At 37.8% G+C, this 19,486-nt stretch overlaps 5 long non-coding RNA genes across 8 annotated transcripts; 3 read left to right on the top strand and 2 right to left on the bottom strand.

Moving 5' to 3' along the window:
• Positions 1 to 456: 456 nt before the first annotated feature.
• Positions 457 to 4,040, top strand: LOC131317718 (uncharacterized). Of its 4 annotated transcripts, XR_009197381.1 has the most exons (6): positions 461 to 884; positions 1,753 to 2,019; positions 2,145 to 2,282; positions 2,600 to 2,707; positions 2,807 to 3,487; positions 3,588 to 4,040. It is a non-coding gene; the product is annotated as an uncharacterized LOC131317718 (long non-coding RNA). The 4 variants fall into 4 exon arrangements; XR_009197380.1 differs by having other exon boundaries at positions 460 to 884; positions 2,600 to 3,487; XR_009197382.1 differs by having other exon boundaries at positions 457 to 884; positions 2,145 to 3,487.
• LOC131317722 (uncharacterized) lies at positions 702 to 1,759 on the bottom strand. The gene is made up of 2 exons (XR_009197387.1): positions 1,544 to 1,759; positions 702 to 1,504 (listed from the first exon to the last, which is right to left on the bottom strand). It is a non-coding gene; the product is annotated as an uncharacterized LOC131317722 (long non-coding RNA).
• A 752-nt stretch (positions 4,041 to 4,792) lies between the features above and the next one.
• On the top strand, positions 4,793 to 8,256 carry LOC131317721 (uncharacterized). The gene is made up of 3 exons (XR_009197386.1): positions 4,793 to 5,357; positions 5,435 to 7,248; positions 7,867 to 8,256. It is a non-coding gene; the product is annotated as an uncharacterized LOC131317721 (long non-coding RNA).
• Positions 8,257 to 13,688: 5,432 nt separating this feature from the next.
• LOC131317720 (uncharacterized) lies at positions 13,689 to 14,737 on the bottom strand. The gene is made up of 2 exons (XR_009197385.1): positions 14,528 to 14,737; positions 13,689 to 14,010 (listed from the first exon to the last, which is right to left on the bottom strand). It is a non-coding gene; the product is annotated as an uncharacterized LOC131317720 (long non-coding RNA).
• A 439-nt stretch (positions 14,738 to 15,176) lies between these two features.
• LOC131317719 (uncharacterized) lies at positions 15,177 to 18,458 on the top strand. The gene is made up of 3 exons (XR_009197384.1): positions 15,177 to 16,882; positions 17,308 to 17,621; positions 18,278 to 18,458. It is a non-coding gene; the product is annotated as an uncharacterized LOC131317719 (long non-coding RNA).
• The last annotated feature ends 1,028 nt before the right edge of the window (positions 18,459 to 19,486 follow it).

Below are 19,486 nucleotides of genomic sequence, written 5' to 3'. Positions count from 1 at the left end.
TATTTGGTAGTCCACTTTTGTTAGGCTTACTCTTTGCTCTTTACTAATACGCCTTTGGATTGATTGTTTGAATTATTTCGTTACAAGAAATGTTGAAAGTTCTTTAAAGCTTGACAATGTAGTTCGCAACACCCGCAGAAGAATGACTCCAGTGGAGAACTCCCAATATTTGTAGATTTGTTTTCACTCAAGACATTAAAATTTTTGAAACTATCGCGAAACATGAATGTGCATATGGATGGTGTGTTGCCTTTCCTCTTCAACGGGCATGGCATTCGTGCCTTGCACGAACGGTGAACCTAGTTATTTTTTTATTTTTTATTTTTTATTTTTTATCCAAAAAGAGGCAGCTTTTCGGATGCCAATTTTCAATTTCGGACGATTTTACCCTTTAATTTCTGGTATTTTACACATTGCCCAGCCACACAATTTTTTCCAATTAGGTCCCCGCGTCTTCCCGTCCGCGTGGTTCGTTTGCGGGTACTGTGGTAATTTCGCGCGAACTGTGCTTGTGCACACCTGGCGCCATCCGCTGCTCCTACGAGAATCGTGATGGGTTCTGGCCGTTGATTTGCGTTCACTCCTTTATTACGCTGGTCTTCCATCGTCATCCTCATTCCCTCTCTAACGTCACTCCTCTCTTTCTTTCTCTCTCTCGAACTTTACTCTCATATTCAACCAGCAACCAAACCCACTTCCACAATCTCCTCTTCGTCGATCTTCCGACCAACCTCCAAGATCGAACCCCTCTCTCTCTCTCTCTCTCTCTCTCAGTCGACGAATTGAGACCCTTAAACTTCCACATTGCAAAATCGACTACAGTCCGTCGTTCATTGTCTCAGCTCTCGTTCGCGGAATGTTTCAAGTTTTTTGCCGACTTTCAGGTAATTCAGATTTCCGGCTGATTCAGTACAGAATGCTTTTGGAATCTTCTTCTGTGTGTTTGGTCAGAGAAGGTAACTGTTCGGATCTGGTTTAGCGTATTTCCGATTTGGTTTTCATCGTTCAGGGCAGTGCGGTTCGAAGTTTTCATGTTTTTTTTTTTACCTCGTTCTCTTTGCGTTTGGTGGGAAGCTTTAACCAGGGCTAAGATGAAAATCTTTAGCCGCCTCTGAATGCTGTAATTTTGTCAAAAAGGAATGTTCTAGCCCTGTCCTAAAAGGGGTCCAAACAGATAAATGTGCAATTAGTCACTGCATTTTCCTACTTTTCAATTTTCTGCAACTTCGTTTGTAGAGAGTCAAATTCTAGCAAATATGGTGTGGTAACACAAAGGGACAAGTATTTTGAGGTTGGTGCGTCATTTGGAAGTCTTTCATATCTTTGATTCTTGCATATGCTGTGGAAGCTTGCCTATGGCTAAAACCAGCAAGTCTTGGAAAAATTATGGAAAGTTCTGGCAAAATGTAATGGCAGAAAAAGAATTTACGTTGGTTAGCAAGTTCAAACAAGAATAGCAAACGGAAGTGGAGTTATTATCTCATGAAAATGTTCAAAAAATATTCTGTCTCACAAAATAAAGTTAGTAATGTCAAACTGGTACCATTTTTTTGCAATATTTAGACTATGATCAAATTTTTGTTTAGATTACTTGTTGCAAGCCTTTGCAAGCAATAATTGGCCTTTCATTAAAAAAAAAAAAAAAACCTCTGCATCGCTTCATTTTATTCTGTTAGTTTCGTACATCTAGCTATAATTTTTCCCCTTATCAAGGTGCTTCAGTAATTGTATATAGTGTTGCATCTTCATCAGGGTTGTAAGACGTTGTTAAGAAAGGTGGACCATCTAGACTTCTTTGGTTGTTTTGCTTTACGTTCGAACAGCTATTCATGGTCTTCGGGAAAGCGCTGCCAGCAGAACCAGTAGATTACAACAAGAGATGTCCACTATGCAAGATTCCAGTTCTGCTGTTAAAGCTGAATGGAAGGGTTACGCGGAAAAAGCTGAAACTCACTATCTTGAAGATACTGCTGCAGTAGAAAGCGGAAAGAAGGACATGGAAGAAGTCCTCCAGAGCTTGTATGAGCAGCTTGAGATCATGATTAGAGCCAAAAATCTTATTAATCATTCTCATCTAAACTTGGTGTAGTTTGCTGTTTCTTCATCCTCTGCTACTAATTGTGACAAGAATGTATGTTTTCCAGTTTGCAAAAGGCAAGGATGGGTGCACAGCAATGGAGTTTGCAAAAGGCAAGGATGGGTGCACAGCAATGGAGTAATGCTTAAGATTCATTGCTTGGTCTGGAGAAGAATAATGTTGCTTCCGTAGAGGATATTGTTAGGTCAAGTGACATCTTACAAACATTTATTCTAATCTCTCCATTCCTTTTTTTTTTTGTTTTCTTTTGCTGGAAATTGTTCGGGTTAAACAGATGGACAAGGTATTTGTCTTTGGGCGTAATGGTTTTTCGAAATGCGTTTTCACTAATCAAAAGATATCAAGAAGCCGAAGTTTCCAAAATCATCTCATGAAAGATTTATATAGAAAATATAGACGATTCCTAGAGACATTATGAATAGCGAGTAGTTTATTTGTTGTTGCGCTTCATTTCATTTTATTTTTTGTCTAAACATTTCTTCAATTTTTATCTTCATACAGAGGGAATCGACGCCAATCAAAACCTACGTGCTCAGTTTTCTTCTGCCATGTCTTCCACACTTGAAGATGCGGACTTTGCAAGCAAAAAACTCCTGTCCTCAATTGATCGTAAGTGTCTGGTTTTTGATGTACAGAGATCCTACTTTATTTGACAGCCATAGGTCCTTCCATGTGTAAAATTCATTCAACTGAGACAAATGCTTGTAGATTCATTACAGCTAGATCACGACGCATGTGGAAATCTAGACTCCATGATTCTTGTTGTGGAGAGTTGCGGGAACCAAAGGGCGGACACTACCATAACATTGTGGAGATAATGAAAAATGCTGAAAAATGTCTTCTAAGTGAATATGCGGTAAGAATTTCCAAATATCATTTGAATATCGGTAAAAAGTTGTTGATATTGTTGCATACTTATTGGTTGTGGACAGGTGGGAGTTACAACTGTTTGTATCCATTTCTCCTTGTCCTTTTGGGAGAAAAAAATCAAAGAGATGAAAGACCTTTACCTCCAAAAACCTCCTAAATCTCATTTTCGATAACTTATTATCATTTTCGACCAAATGATGTTGGTAAAAGAGTTCTCATTGTCACATCGGACAAGAACATATATGCTGTAAATTAACAATTGTGATTGCTTTCCATTAGTCCTTTCTCCCAAAAGGACAAGGAATGTGACTGTACTTAGTCACGGCTTCGGCAATACTTTCTTCCTAATGCTCCAAGTACGTGGAGATTTTACTTACACATGGACATAGGACTTGGCCAATTGATTTTAGCAAGATTTTATATAATCTGCACACTTACTGTTTGCCTTCAGCCATTTCAGACCAGCAGAGTGTACTAATATTTGGTCATTTGTATCTTCCTGCTCTGCATCTGCGCTCGGTATGTAGCTCTCTAGTTTTGATCATATTTATGGGTTTGCAACAGAAATTTATTGTGATTAATTATTGCATGAGTTAAAGTTATGTTTGCTTTTCTGTAGGAGCTTGAGCTTTGTCTCAAACAAACCTTTCGCATATTTGATCTTGAGGAAATGGTCATCAAAATGGCTCATCGTACTTGAACATGCTGGTAAATGACTTACGCCTTGATGTTGAAATATTTATTCAGTTCTTGATTACTCTTGACCTAGATTCCTCGATCACCTCCTGATTGTCATGTTACCCAGCGTAGAATTCCCGGTGGTTGTTTTTCATGCAGATGAAGACACTGAGAGAATCTATGGTTGGTTTTCATGTTAGCGTGCCGGGTATAGGTTTTTGCTCTTGCATTGGTAACAATGTCTTGATAGAAGCCACGAAGCTTTTTAACCCATGCAAGTTATGTAGAACTTTTGTATGTTTACTCCTAGAATCACTACTTAGATATGTAATTGCAAAATTTTTTTTGGTTCATATATGTATTTGTAATATATTAAAGCTATATGATTTATGTATGTGTGCTAGCCCATTCCACATGGTTCTCTATGAAAGTGATGTTAGGACTTACAAGTTTTCTGTAATCTGTTCATAGTAACTAGATTTGTCAATGTCTCTATTCAAATGTTCTCCCTCTTATTAAAAACAAAAAACGTGTGGAGGTTCCTTATAGTCTGTGTATAGAACAAAAATTTTAAATTGTAAGACAAAAAGCCGAAAAATGAAAGTCTTTTTAAGGGGAAAAAAATTGTTGTTAGATATGGTACAAGTTGCTGAGCTCCGCTAAATCCAGTTGTCACCATATTCTATTTGTTTGTTCAGTGATTCAATGTAGGTAACTCCTGATTACAGCATGTCGTATAAGACCAAAAACTTAAAAATGCTCAACCAAAAAAAAAAAGTACGAACAAGATGCAAGTGTTTTGATTAGGATGATAAGATGCAAGTATGCAACCTTGGCTTGCTACAATATTTGCACCGTAATGGAACTTACACAGGACTGACATCTTGATGTTCTCTGTTTACTATCAGGAAGTCTATTTCCAACCGTTATATAAAAAGAGCCAGATTTTTGGTTGCCAAAATTTCAATTTGGGACACATTTACCCCCAATTGAACTCTCCCCTATTCTGGCCTTGAGGGTATTCCTGACTTTTTATCGCCCCGGTAAAATGCGTGGACCTCATTGCCCCACGTTCCCCCCCCCGACCACACTTCTTTTCCCCTCTTTTCCTTTGCCTGTCTGGTTAGGTGGCACAGGTGGGGAGAGAGAGAGAAGAGTTGTGGGGCGATTTTCCGGACCCCTTGCGTTTCTGCTTCCCGTCCAGGGGTAACTGTTCAGGCTAGGGGTTTTCCTTCCCGTTACAAGGCGCTTGGATTCTTTTTTGGGGTGTGCTCAAGGCATTTTTTTTCTCGATAGGAAAAAAAAGGGCTAGGGTTTCATGTACATTCTCTCTCTCGATGAATTATAGGTTTGCGAAAGCTTGACGAAGATCTCGATTCGCATTGGTTTCACGAAAGAGGTTAAGTGTTTTTACCGTTCTGTCTTCCGATGTTTGTATTTATCAATTTTGTTTTCCCGTTTTGGAGATTTGCCCACTCTGAGCCATTTGCATTGCTTCCCTTGTTGGCTGTGGACGATGCTGTTTCCTAAACTGCCATGTTCCCGTTTTTCTGGTTGTGGTTTGGGTGTTTGGGGTTTTTGGGTTCCTGTGCGAAAGATCTACGTGTTCTCATCGTTTTGTCTTGCGATGTGTTATTCTGCAACTCTTTTGGGGGAAATTGTTAGATATTGAAGTTTCCGCTGTTTCCATTTTGAAAAAAAAATTGGAGTAGTGTTTATGTTGAGAGGGGCTTTGCGCAGTTTCAGTGTTTAGGTTTTTCGGTTTGCTGTAGTTCTTTGGTTTCTTAGATGCATCTATTTATGTTTAGATTATTTGTCGCTGTTAATATGTGCTTTTATGATGGTTTCACTCATGTTTGGTACATTCTTCGACTAGGATTTTGCGGTTTTCGTGTTCTGGTGCAGATGCGGGTTTCGAAAAGTGTTTATAGCTTTATGATCTTTTACAGTTGTTAATATGTCATTGGTTCAGTTAAATAGTGTTCTTGCCTGCCGTTTTTGGCGTGTGGTTTTTTTATGCGTGACTTAAACCCTTGCTATTGATTCACTAAATTTATATTTTGATTGTTGTTTCATGGGAATGGTAGTACAAGTCCCTTTTGTGCATTGGATCCATCTGGAACGTCAAAGCCATTTGGCCCCGAATGGAGTTTTTTTACTGTGGAAACTGTTGGTAGAACGAGAACAATTGCTGCTGTGTTGACTCATAGAGCCACTGGACGCCTCTACTACAGACCATATTTTTACTACATGGTGATGTAAGTATCCATTTTTTTAAATGCGTACAGTCCCAGAATCTAACATTGTGATTTCTGCATATGTAACAAAATCAGGCCATTAGAGGAACTTAAACTGAAGGCAATAGATTTTTACTCTAGGGAGCACCAAAAATTTGTCAAGTTAGTTGGTTTATGTTATAAAACTAATGCTGTTACAAGTAGGCATCAACACACAATAGGCATTGTTTTTCATACCTTTGAAAATTGTTGACGGTGGTGTTTCTTTTGTGCATGTGGGCCTTCGATATTGAGTCAAACGCCTGTATTTCCAATGTTGAGAGTTTTGTTGTGTTGGACAGTATTGTACTGTCCCTCTTGTGCTGACCACATGTTGTACCTATTTTAAGGAAATCAAACCAAAGCATATCCAAATGCATGTGTAGATCATTAGTTCAGATTAATTTATGATGCAGAAAGTGTGTGACCAATCAAAGTGTCACGAGCCCTCAATTCATGTGCATTAGTTTTAGATTAATTTTGCAGAGTAGTTCACTGAGGAGCAGATGTCCTCATCCAAGTATGAGTTTCCTTCTAATCTGAGATTCTTATATTCTTCAAAATGTTAGATCTTTTGGCACTAATGCGATATGGAAGCCAAAGAGTGGTTCAGATATTAACAGGATTCATGCTTTTCTTTGTTGTGTTTAGTGCGTTATAATTGCATGTTTTCGTCTGGCATTGCTTGCAAACCAGTAAAAAAAATTTGGGGTTGTTCTACCATCTATTCCATTGCCGATCTTTAGAGCTCTGTGCTGCATCTTCTTTGCTTACATGAGTATGAATTCTCTATCTTGGTAACTGTTGGAGATAAATCTTTATGTTTACCCAAAACTCGGTGCTTATTTTGGAAAAGAAATTTCTTGCGAAGGGAGGACAATTACAAATGCTTGTTTTAACTGATATAGGATAGTCATTTGCTTTTCCAATTCATCTCTGAATGCCTATTTTACAAAGTTCATAGTAGGTTATTCAATCTTCATGGGCCTTTCAGTCACACAATACTCCTATGGCTACATAGTAACTTCCGGTCGTGGTCCTATTCACACTCACGCACATTGGGTATGTTGTGCATACAATTTATCCTTTCTAACTCAAATGAATTTTAGTAGTCGCAAATATTTTCGTGCTTGAAGAAGCTAAATGAAATTTCTAACCATTACATGCAGTTTAACAAAATTGTGGAAATCATTTTCACATCCCCGGCCCCTATAGCCAGCTATAATCGGGGTGTTTTTGGATTGCGCTATTCGACCGAGTGATATTGATAATTGAATTTTTCTTGACAATAGGAGGCATTTTTGGGAGAAGTTCAGGGCTTTTGATGTAAGAAGCACAGATACAATACAATACGGATAAGTGGATACATGATTTTTCCAAAAAGTAGGATACGATACGCTGGGGGATACGTTGAATAAAAAATTAAATAAAGAATATAATATTTTAAACATAATTTTGAACAGTCTCAGACTGATTGTTTGAAAAACAGAGTATATATATGTAATATATAAGGGTTTCAGTCTCAGATGAGAGAGAGAGAGACGATATATATATATTGTGTAGATACACAGTATAAAAATACACAACAACACAGCGAGAGGCGAGAGAGACGAGAGAGAAGAGAGAGACGACAGAGAGAGAGATGAGAGAGGAGAGATATGAGAGGAAATCATCGATAGGGGAGAAGAAACATATATAGCCCTAATTGCAATTTAACCCATATATTTTAAGAAATAACATATTTACCCCCGCGCGTATCCAAAACGTATCCAAGCGTATCCGAACGTATCCAAAACGTATCCGAATACCAAAAAATAAAATAAAAATCTGGATACTCTAAGAGACGTATCGGATACGTATCCAGAGCGTATCCGAGCATAGCCGTGTCCAATACGCTTATGGTACGTGATATGAAGGCCGAAATAGAGTATCCGTGTTTCATAGCTTTTGATAAGGGCCCCATGAGTAGAGAATTGTATTCCCTACCTTCAGGCTTCCTCAGGTCTATCTCCTTCTCTCTAAATCATCTTAGCAAATGGGCTGAAAAGATTGGATGGATTTGCCCACTTGACACCTAATTAGAACTCATTCTTCTACAATCCTGCTTACAAATTGATGAACAGCATCGGCTCTTCCTTGAGGGCCGTTTGTACAGAAATGAGCACCATATTATATTATATATCTAGAAAGACCATATAACTGATATTCAATTGAATCCTTTCTGCCCAAATGAAATACATATCAGATTTTAGGCATATACTAATCATGTGGAGTTTGTACTATTTTATGTATACAGTAGGTATATGTCAAATGTTCTTTCCATTAATCTTTTTCCAGTTTATATATATATATATATATATAAAATGCCTCAGCTTTTATATTGATCCATCTGGACCATTTCCGCTCACATGTTAGGATGTTTTTGTTTCTATGTAGAAACAAATTCACAGACATATACATCTGATCAGATTTTAGTTTGCATTTATTTGATTTCTACTTGCTTTGTTAGATGCTAGAGCCTAATGATGTCTTACTCCTCTTTTTTCCTTATTATCTTTTTAATTGTTCATGTTTTGTGGCTGGAGGCGTTTTGCACACAATGGAAGCGCAAATTATTCTATTTCATTGTTCGGCCTCTCCTATGAGAGTTGAATTTATATGATCCTCTAAAACAGTGTGGAAGTCTTTGAACTTATTTCACCAAAATTCGAGTAGTTATATGGTGATATCTTTTCCTAGAATTTGGTTTAAATCCTGTTTGATTAAAGGATAGAGGAACTTGACAGCAAATTCTTTTGCTTTGGGTTAATTTCCGTTAGCCTTGCAGTAAGAATTTGATGCGCTTTTGTCTCTTTACTACATGGGCAATTAGTTTTGGGTTAAACGTTTTCACAAAAGAACTACTTTTTGTTAAGTTTGTGCAAATCAAATTGAGCCTTCAAAACTTAAATTGCCTTTAATTTCTTTTGTGTCCCGCTATCTACCTTGTAGTATATGTTTGATTATAGCATCATTTGAATTCAATTGCTTCACTCTTTAGCTTAAATTAAGGTTTTGTATTTCAGCTCTAGATGCTCAAAGTTAATAGTTTATAGAGAGTGTTAAGGTATGGACATGTTTTAGACACAAGTGTAACTCATTCCCTTTTAAGGGAACTTACAGCGTTGCTACTATGTGTAACTCGTTCCTTTTTTAATGGTGGAGTTCTTTGACAACGGCAACTCATATTCAAGGTCAATAATAGTACTTGTGTTGATTGCCCTTTATTGACTGTTCTTTTATATGGACGATGCAAGCAAAACTATTCTGATTGGCCAATGCCGCTTTTTTTGTGGAGGAAAGGGATCGAGTGTGGCGGATGGGGTTCAATTCAATATTTGAAGATTGGTTGGGGAAAAATTAAAACAATTGGGATTGTCCTCTGTATCTCAATCTCTCTTTCTTTAGCAACTCACTCTTTTTTGAGTACTTTTGCCATATCTTTCATGCAATATGTCATCTTTGGTTTACCGGGTGCAATTAGTAGATAGGAATAACTGTTCTCTTGCATTAAAATCGGGATAATCTCGACCCTATATTCTCCTAGAAAGCCCAATAACAATTGAAATAATGTTGATTCTTTCTTTTTTTACTACAATTGCAGACCTTAATTTGGCAGCCCCAATTTTGTAGATGTGATTTGCAGTTTCCTAGCCTAGCCAGAATTTAAGATTTCAGGATTTTCTTTGCAATCGTTTTCGTTTGGAGCCTTTTATGTATAGAGATAATTGAATTATGTAATGATTTAACTGGTCTGGACTAATAGTTGAATGGCATATATTGTTGGCTATGATGTGAATTTCATATATTGTTGGCTATGATGTTTAAAAAACTGAGCCAAAAGGCACATAGTGCAGTTTAAGTGCAGTTTGAATACAGTTTGTGGTGCAATTTCAATGCAGTTTTTAGTGTAGTTTGAATGCAATTTTAGTGCACATTGCTATGAAAGTGCAACTGTTGCTGTGTGTGTGGGTGTCCAAACTTTGGTTTTGGTGGAGATTGGAGGCTGTTTTAGTGCACTTTTTCCTTGTAATTTTACTGCAATTTATGTGGCAATAATGATTGTCTGAGCCCATAAATGGGCTGCTTCCAGTTTCCGGCTATGTAGTTGTATAAATGTTGCTTTGGCAGGTTGTGAATGACTATATTTATTCATGATAGGGCATTGATGATTGTCTGAGCCCATAAATGGGATACTTCCAGATTTCAGCTATATTTGTGTGTGTGTGTTGAGCCTGGCAGCTGTGTGCAATGTTGGACACAGTTTGGCACTTGACAAAATGAACTTGGGAAGTTATGTGTACTATGTGCTAGACAGAGCTATTGTTGCCTTGTGTTATGTGTTGCTAGTGCTGGTGTCCAGACTGAGTCTAGGATCAGATCCTCATAATTGTGTTTTCCAGCCTTGTGCATGTCGAGATTTTCTGTTTTTCAATTGTGTGCTGTCTTGGTTCTGTTGGTATCCAAACTGAGGCCAACCTGTGTCCATCCTCTACTATGTCCAAGTTGTGTTTATGCTCTGTCCAAACTGTGTCAGTGCTGTGTCCAAACTGTCAGCAAACTGTGTACAATGTCAAGCAGGTGTGTGCTTGTGTTCAAAAGGTGTTTGAGGGGTTTGTAGCAGGTGTGTGTTCCGGCAGGTTTGTTTGTGGTTGCAGCATCCAATCGGGCACTTTTCTAGAATTATTTGGCTATGATGATAAATTTTTACAAGACGCGTTAAGGATTTGGGTGAGGCAATATTAGAAGGTCAAATTCACAACTAATGTTACAGCCTACCATTCCTTCAGTGGTTTATATACTTACAAATTATTTGAGCCGGTTGTTAATGTAAATATGTTAAATGTAAACCTAAATATGTTAGGAGGTGCAAGTTTCTATGGATTATTTAGTTTTTTGAAGAAATGTAAATATTGCCACATCTTGCTTTTCTCAAATGAATAAATGTTTGTGGTAGTTTATTTTTGTTCTCTTTTCTGTATTCCTTACATATTTTAATAGTAATACTCGAACTCTGGTATCACACTCGCAAATGGAGTACATTTTGCCTCATGTTTATATGGTGTGATTCCTCTTAGTTTAAAGGTGCCTATTTTTTTGGGTTAATTCCCTTAAAACTTGCATTTTCACCATTACCATCAAAAGCAACACTAATCTCCCTTAACTCAAAATCTGTCCTCTTCAACGGGCACACCATTCGTGCCTTGCACGTGGCTGCACCTAGTAAGAGATGAAAGCACTTTCACACCGAATCTCATGAATTGATGAATTATCAATGGTGAGATTTGATTAAAATAAAAAAAGGATCTCATGAATAATTAATGGTGAGATTTGATAAAAAATGAAAGAGCCAATCAAAAAATTCTCCGACGCCCAATTTCCTTTGGGTTGGATATGGTACGGTCCGGGCCCTCGCCCCATTCGTAAAGGCAAAGCGATAAGGCCAATTCTATCTACATCTCGTTGTACGAGTCCAACCCACTGAGGTTGTGTTTGGAACCTAACAAAAAAAATGGAAGGAAAGTATGGGGAAAATTTTATTATTCATAAAACTTAAATTTATTTATTTTTTCTTATGCTCTTCCAATCAAACAATAAGAGATTTTTTTTTTAGTTTTTCTTTCTTTTCCTTTCTTATTCTTAAATTCTGAACAAAGCAAATTTTTCTATAGTTTTAGACAAAAAGTACCATCATACAAAATGTCCATATTACCCCTCTAATTTCTACACCTACGTACATATATCAAGGACCGTAGTAATAAAGGTAGAAGGAATCCTGAGATTCAAGTTGGATAAAAAAAAAAAAAATCCTGAGATTCAAGTCGGGCCAATTTTGCCTTGATTTTCCAATTGGGCCCCTGGGTGGGAGAGGCTCCGGTGCAAAGTTCGAGGGCATTCCCGTCTTTTCTCATGTTTTTGACTTTTTTGTGGTGGGGACAGGGTACTATTTGGCGAATTTCCAAATTACTAATTTAGTTTTTCGGACTTTTCAACAATTTTGTATCCCCAAAAGGGGTGCTATTTTGTCTTTATGCGTCTGGTATTCCAGGTTTTGTTCAGGGGTATTTTTGTCTTTCCACCTCTGACATTTTCACGCGTATACTGCAACTTCTCTCGTCGTCGAGGAATGCTACGTACACTACCTCTTACACTACACCATCCACTACCTCCCCACGGGTCGTTTTGAGAGCAATAAGTCTAGGTACACTACATCCAACCATTACACCATCCACTACATATTTTGTAGGGCTCACCCCGGGTTCCAAAAAAATACAGAAAAATATTCATAAATTTTAAAATAATATATTATGGGGCCCTGTAAAAAATCATCCCCAACAAATATCGGTAAGTATTATTTTTTGATTCGTAGGGGCAAAACTGTGCAGTTAAACAGTTTCGTCCCTACTAATCAATAAATAATATTTACCGATATTCGTTGAAGTTGATTTTTTTACAGGACCCCATAAAATATGTATTATAAAATTTATGGACATTTTTCTGTATTTTTTTGGAACCCGGGGTGAGCCCCATAAAAAATGTAATGGATGGAGTAGTAGATGAATGATAGTGTATGTAGCATCTCTCTTTTGGGAGTCCAAAAAAAACTTTCACAAAATCATAACTTTGTTCCCCGTTTCCCCTGTCAGTCGACGTAAAAGGAACAGAGAGAGAGAAGACGGGGACACACACCAAACCCAACCCACCGCCAAGCACAACCACTACCGACGACACCAACGGAGAAAAAGCCTCCACGACGGTTGACCAGCCCCACCACCATACGCCGACGAGCTTCGAACCACAATCAATGGTATTGATCTAGAACGCTGACGAAGGTCTCGACCACCGCCGCCGCAGTATGCCGCCGAAGGTCTCTCTCTCGCAAACTCTATCTCTCTCGATCTGGTATTGATCGAACTAGGGTTCCAATGCAAAAAGCACCCAATTACAAGATTATGATCTTCAATTTTCAGCATAATAAGCATTGTCCTTCACTTCCATGCCCTTTAAGGCCATTGGCCATCCTTGTGATTGAATAGGCATTGGCTCAACAAAGCCCAATCTTGTGATAGTCTCCGGGCAATAACCTATCAATCTTATAAGATCAAGAAGGTAATCAATAACACATCTTCAAAAGCTGTAGCAAGAATCTACACGTTGAATCCAAACTCCAATACATGACAGCTGATGCATTAACAATCTCAATGTGCAAAACTAAGTAGGAAGAGGAATAATGCAAAAGGGATTTTCCAATTCTATGCTATGCTACATCTTTAAATAACACAAATAGATTTTCCAATCTAGGAAGTCCTCTCAAGACCAACACCATCTTGTCTATGAGCTCCCTTTAGGCACTTCGACATATATTCAACCACACCAAGAACAAAGCCATACCTAAACTTCCTAAACTCTCATTAGGCATGCATTCATACATAAGCAGCCTTGTGATTTGGTTCCAACAACAACCCAAAAATTTCACAATGCGTTAAATGCACCAAAACTGATTGAAATTGGAACACTAATTAGAACCCTAAATGACATGAAGCACACTCTCAAAGCTGTTCTAAGCTTGGCAAAAAGGGCTTCATGAAGCCCCTGCAATTCCTTTCACGCCATAATCTGTAGATTATGGTAGCCAAAGAAAGCTGTTCTAATCAGAGCATGGTTTTCTTGCTCTGATCCACACAGATCACACCCATCATCAGCGACAACTCCCCATGCACATTGTATCATCTCAAGTTAGTTTAACTTCTCAATCACCCAGAGTAAATTCAACAAAAATAAGTTACAATATGGCCATGGGCTAGCTATTATCGCTAAACAAGCAATAATTATCCACAGAATTTGCCGAAGGTTACACCCACTTTTTGTTTCATGCCCAGATACTATTTATCAGTGCACTGAAAAAGATAAGATAGCTTTGCTACCTGTTTCCTTTCCAACTTTCCATCGCTATGGATATCAATAGAAGAACAAGTCAAAAGCCAGTGTCTTTGAGAGTCTGCGATCAAAAGCAAAATTCTTGATCTTGGTAGGATTCTTCTAAAAAATCTGAAAGTAGATCGAGTTAAATACAAGGGGGACAAATCCTTCAAAACAGTGGAATATCATAAACAAAGAGTCGGATCAAAAAAATAAAAATAAAATCATAAACAAAGAGTCAAATACGTGGACGAAAGAGATGACAGATTTTGGGTTAGGTGGAGACCATTTTCCTTGGGATAAGATGAGAGATTTTGAGGATGTGTTATTGTCCCGTCCATGTTTGTAATGAAATGAAATGGATTTTTGTAAAATTCTACTCTTACAAATGCTATAAGCGACACAATTCTAAAAGAACATGTGAAAAAATAAAAAACAAGCTTGATAGTTCTCTGCGGAGAGTTTTGCGGAGAGTTTTAAGTACGACACAATTCTTCCATCAAACTTTCTCTTTGGCAAAACTCAACAGCCAAAACTGATTGAAATTGGATCACTAATTGGAACCCTAATTTTCTGTGCAAAAATCCCCAATATCTACAAATTGAAATTGGAACCCTAGTTCGATTGATACAACTGAGAGAGAGACCTTCGTTGGCGTACGGCGGCAACGGTGGTGGTCGAGTTCTTTGTCAGCGTTCGAAATCAATACCAGTGATTGTGGTTCGAAGCTCGTCGGCATACGGAGGTTGTGGTGGTCAGCAGTGTGGAGGCGTCTTCTTCGCCGGTGTCATCGGCAGTGGTGGTGGTGGTTGGCGGTGGGTTGGGTGCGATGCTCCTCTCTCTCACTCTCTTCCTCTGGAACAACCGAAGCTGAGGGGAGTAGTAGAAACGCGCGTTCTGATTCTTTTTTTTTTTTTTCTTTTTAGGAACGTCCCAAAACGACGTCGTTTTGAAGCGTGTAGTGGATGGTGTAGCGAGTGATGTAGTGTACTAGCATTCCTGAGCGGCCTTGGAACCTCCATCTGGATCTCGCTGGGAGCTTCACCACGTCATGGCTGTCCACCCTCCTCGATTGCTTATGGCTGTCCACTTAAGTCCCAAAAAACCTTCTTCCTCTTCGGGCAGAGATTTTGGCGATTTGGATTTGGGGGAGGGAGTTCGTGTGTGAGTGGCTGCCGCTAGGAGTTCGTGTGTTATGTTCTCAGACAAGACCAACACCACCATTGTTCAGACCAACAAGATCTTTGAAGACGGCATCGGCCTCGGTGGCATTTTTCACATCACTGTTCAGGTCTCTATCTCTTTCTCTCTCTCTATATATAATTATATGTGCATTTGCATGTATTAATATATATCATATCATGAATTCTTTGATTATTAGGGTTTGGGTGTTCTTGTTAGGTAATTCTTTGTCTTCGTCTGTTTTTCTTTTTTAATCTCAATTGGGTTTTCTTTTTGTGCTTTCGTTTATGAGTTGTTTAAGTTTCCATCAGGTTTTAAAGGAAAGCAGAAATCAATTTGGTGTAGTTTTAATTCACGGCTTGTGCTGAGGTAATTGTTTCTCTACTGACTTTGTATCATTTAGGGGTATTTCCTTCTATTTTGACCCCATTTTTTTTCGTTATGGGTTGATTTGTGTGCTGAGTGATTATTAGAACATGTGATAGTCAAAGGAAGAAAGTTTGTTTCTGGAAATTCAAGTAAGAAAAATTTGGAGAAAAATGATTTTGTCGTGTTGGGTTCTAGAGAAAAGGGAGAAAAATTATGTGCAATGTGTGAGTAATAAAGGAAATCATAAAAGAATAAGGAAAAATAGGTAGAAATCGAGTTTAGACCTGTAACATCCTGTTGATTATGGATTTAATTCTACATGATGTCCATAAGTGTAGTTGGTTTGTGTAGTGTTAAGTAGACAAACTAAAGAAAGTTGATATATGTTTTGCTAATGATCTGTGGATAGAATTTTAGTATGGTTAGGTGGTGGACAATTCAAGGATGAAGGCAGGAGTACGTTTGTTGATGCACTGCAGATAAGTTGCAGATAAGTTGGTGTGTGGTGATGTCTTAGTTGTTAGTCCCCGGATGGACCTCAAGCTACATTCTTTGATCTTTGCTAAGAAGGGTTGTGAGCGCACCTGCTCATGGTATTGAGAAGAAGTTTGCTTTTGGCTTTAGCTCTTAGCAAAATGTAAAATAAATGATCAGTAAGGAACCAAGGACTATATCCATTTACCCGAATAATGAAAAACATCAAATTCATAATCAAGTTTCTAATTGGATTCAGTGAATTTGAGTTTTAAATTTTTTTTGGGTGAATACAGTGAATTTGAGTTGAAAGTGAAGGATTCTCCATTGTCCTCCTTGTCACACTAGGAGTACAAGTGGTAGTTGAACATGATACCATCTATCCGAGGGTACCAATTGAAGGTAAAAATATGGTTCATGAAGTTGATGTAATCTACCTTCTCAACCAAATCAATGTAAAATACAGACAAAACAGATAAAGGTGGATGTTCCTTTTGAGTTCTGCATACTCAATCTGGGGTTCCATTTTTTCCTTAAATTGTGCTTATTTTAAAGTCTGTTTGTTGTTATGCATACCTATTTTGATGTACCAATAGAAACTCAAGTATAATTTGTCCCTTGACATCACAATTATTGTTTCGTGGTTCTATGAGTCAAAGTATTATTGACATGAAATCTCAAAGATAGATTTCAGAAATGTGTAAACCAATAAGTACATATTTTTGCAGGGCCATGGTGTAAGAAAGCACTAGAAACTTAACATAGGGCAGCTTATAATTGTTATTCTTCCATGTATATCTATGTACTGATCATGTACCCACCTGCTCAGTTACGATTTCGAAGGAATTGAAGACTCGACCATGTCGATGACAAGATTGACAACAACTCTTTAGCAATCGAGGTAGGAAAGCTCAAAGAAAACGTGAGGCTTGTTGTTCGAGATGATTCGGTTTCCTGTGTCGCGAATTGAGAATAGGTATGTCTGAATGATGCAATAAAATCTCCAATTGACAATCTGTTAAAATCAGTTCTATTAGTGACATAGTTTGCTGCATCCATGATAATCTATTTTTGGAGGGTTTTCAAGTATGGCTACGAACGATGCTAACATTGCTAAACGAGGACTTTTGCATTCTCCGGCTTTAAATTCGTGCCTTTAATGCGTCTATATAATTGCTACTGCTTGTACGGGGGATTTGGTGTTGTGAACGTCAAAATTAATGGGCATGTTGAGTTTGTGATTTCAGCATCTTCGAACTTCCTGGCGTACAGGCTATTGGGCTACAATTCCTTCCTGCATTGAGTGTGTGATGTGGTTTGTTTATGTTTGTGTGTTTGTTCATATACGCTACCTAACTTTAATTTTTGCTATGCCCTATTTTTTACTATTATCAACTGCAGGAACAACAAGAAGCTTCTGCAACGCGTCAGAGCATTTGATCAGCATTGCAACATGGTGCGGGAAAATGTTCGAGAGATGTGGACAGAGATTAGTTCTATGCATTACATCAGAACTCCTCCTCTACTTTGTCAATACTTTTATATTACCGAATACTATTGAAGGTCCACTTGTAAACTCTATGCTTTTTGCTCATGTACCAAAGACTGGGAAAGGTAAGAAGAAACCTCAGCCAGTTAACAAAGATTGGTTCATTAGCAAGTTGTTCCTTTGAGGCGATTTTGTGATCGTTGTTCTTAGAAACCCTAAGTGAGATGTATGTGTTCTCTACGGTTTCATTGATTATGTGGAAAATACATAGGTGGAGTTGTGTTTTTCGAACTGCGTTCTCTTTTACACTTGTTTGAGTAAGAAGTCAGTTACTCACATGTAAGATTTTTGTCCTCGATATTTAAAACTTCAATAATTTCTTTATATAAACCAGCGGTTAGTTATATGGTTAATGAGAAGATTGGCCTTAATCTTGTTTTGTTTAAACTGCACGAGTCCATAATTGAGTTAACGTTGTATTCATAGTAATACTATGATGTTTTAAGGGAACATTTACGACATGAATTAAAATTTTTGACTTATTATTTATTGCTTTTGTCCTTGGTAATCCAAGTCGCAGCATCAAGTTTATAATCAGGCAATCAGCTGTAGATTAACTTTATTTGTTGAATGTTGATACCTACATAAATTGTAAGCATAGGGCTTGGACTATGGTTTGAAGCCACCTATTGGGTATGACGATTGCTTATAGGAGGTTTTCATGCTGGGAAATGTGTCTCTCTTGCTTAGTTGCTTTCTCTTGTCCATATACCCTTGTTCCTAACTTGCTGCACCAAAATCATTCAGTTCTAGGAAGTTGAAGTAGTATTTTCAAGTTGTCATAGATTGGTTATTGTAATAGTATTTGTTTGATGTGTGTAGGTATGCATGAGTCGTCGGACTGGATTTTGGAGGAAGCTTAGTAGAGAGGATTTTAGTTACTTTGGAGCTTCAGTTTTCTGGCTCGTGTGGAACTGATTGTACTTAAAGTCACGGTTGATGTAGGATTTTGTGGAACTTATTGCAATTTTTTGCTACTTATTGCAATTTTTTGCTTCTCCTTTATTTGTTTTCCATAGTGGGTACTTGACACGATCATCTACCAAACGAACAAACCTCAAAAAGATAATTCGTAATATGTCCTTATTTTACAACAATCTCCAAAATCAACCCAAATGACCTAAAAATTAAACAATAAAGGCTAAGTATATTTGATTATTAGACCAACAAGTAGGACCGAACATGCGTAGCACGTTGATAACAACCTAGTACAACTACTACATACCTTCAAACTTAATTTCATTACTTCTAAATACAACCCACTACATTACAAACCACCTTCTTCTTCTTCTCTCGTCCCTCCTACACACCTATCTTTCCACTTTCGTCCTAAAATTCAACTACGCATCCTCACTACAAACCACTCTCCTCTCCGTCATTTCTCCTCCTTCCTCACACTTTCTCTCTCAATGGAAAACCAACCCATTCAATCAATGGAAGATTCTTTCCTTTCATAAAAGAAAATGAAATATATAGAATAGTGATGAAGATTATTTTCCAAGTGAATCTCCACCTTTGGAGGAAGCAGAGGACATTTCTACCACTCTGACAATTGAGAATAAAGTTGGCAACTAGTACATGAAGATTTTGGAGTTAACCGAGCGTGTAGAGGTATGTGTTCGGTTTTTGTTCGCACTCCAGAAGTTTTTGGACGCAGACGCATAGTCCCGAAAAAATGTCACTTTTTTGAACATTAAAAACCGAAGCTATGTGAGTATTTCGACTATTAGTGTCTGAAAATATTGATAAACTAGTAATTGTCTATACCTAAAGGCACGACACAATGCTTTCTAAATATAGCTTAAACGAAGTATCAAACCTTACTTTTTCGAAGGTTGTTTTTATGGATACAACGGTTCTTTTTAATGTCATCTCACGTGAGGTGAGTCTTGGATATGCGTATGGTTCCACCTCAAGTGAGAGGAGCATTACAAATAACCGTGAATTAGAAAAAATTTCCTTCTCCAAATAAAATCTACTTCTCGGAAATTTTTATTTTAAGAATAAGATTTAAACATGGTCCATCTAACT

Source organism: Rhododendron vialii, chromosome 2a (assembly GCF_030253575.1).
Source record: "Rhododendron vialii isolate Sample 1 chromosome 2a, ASM3025357v1".
In the NCBI taxonomy this organism is placed as follows: Eukaryota; Viridiplantae; Streptophyta; class Magnoliopsida; order Ericales; family Ericaceae; genus Rhododendron; species Rhododendron vialii.
This window is presented reverse-complemented; position numbering and strand designations above follow the sequence as displayed.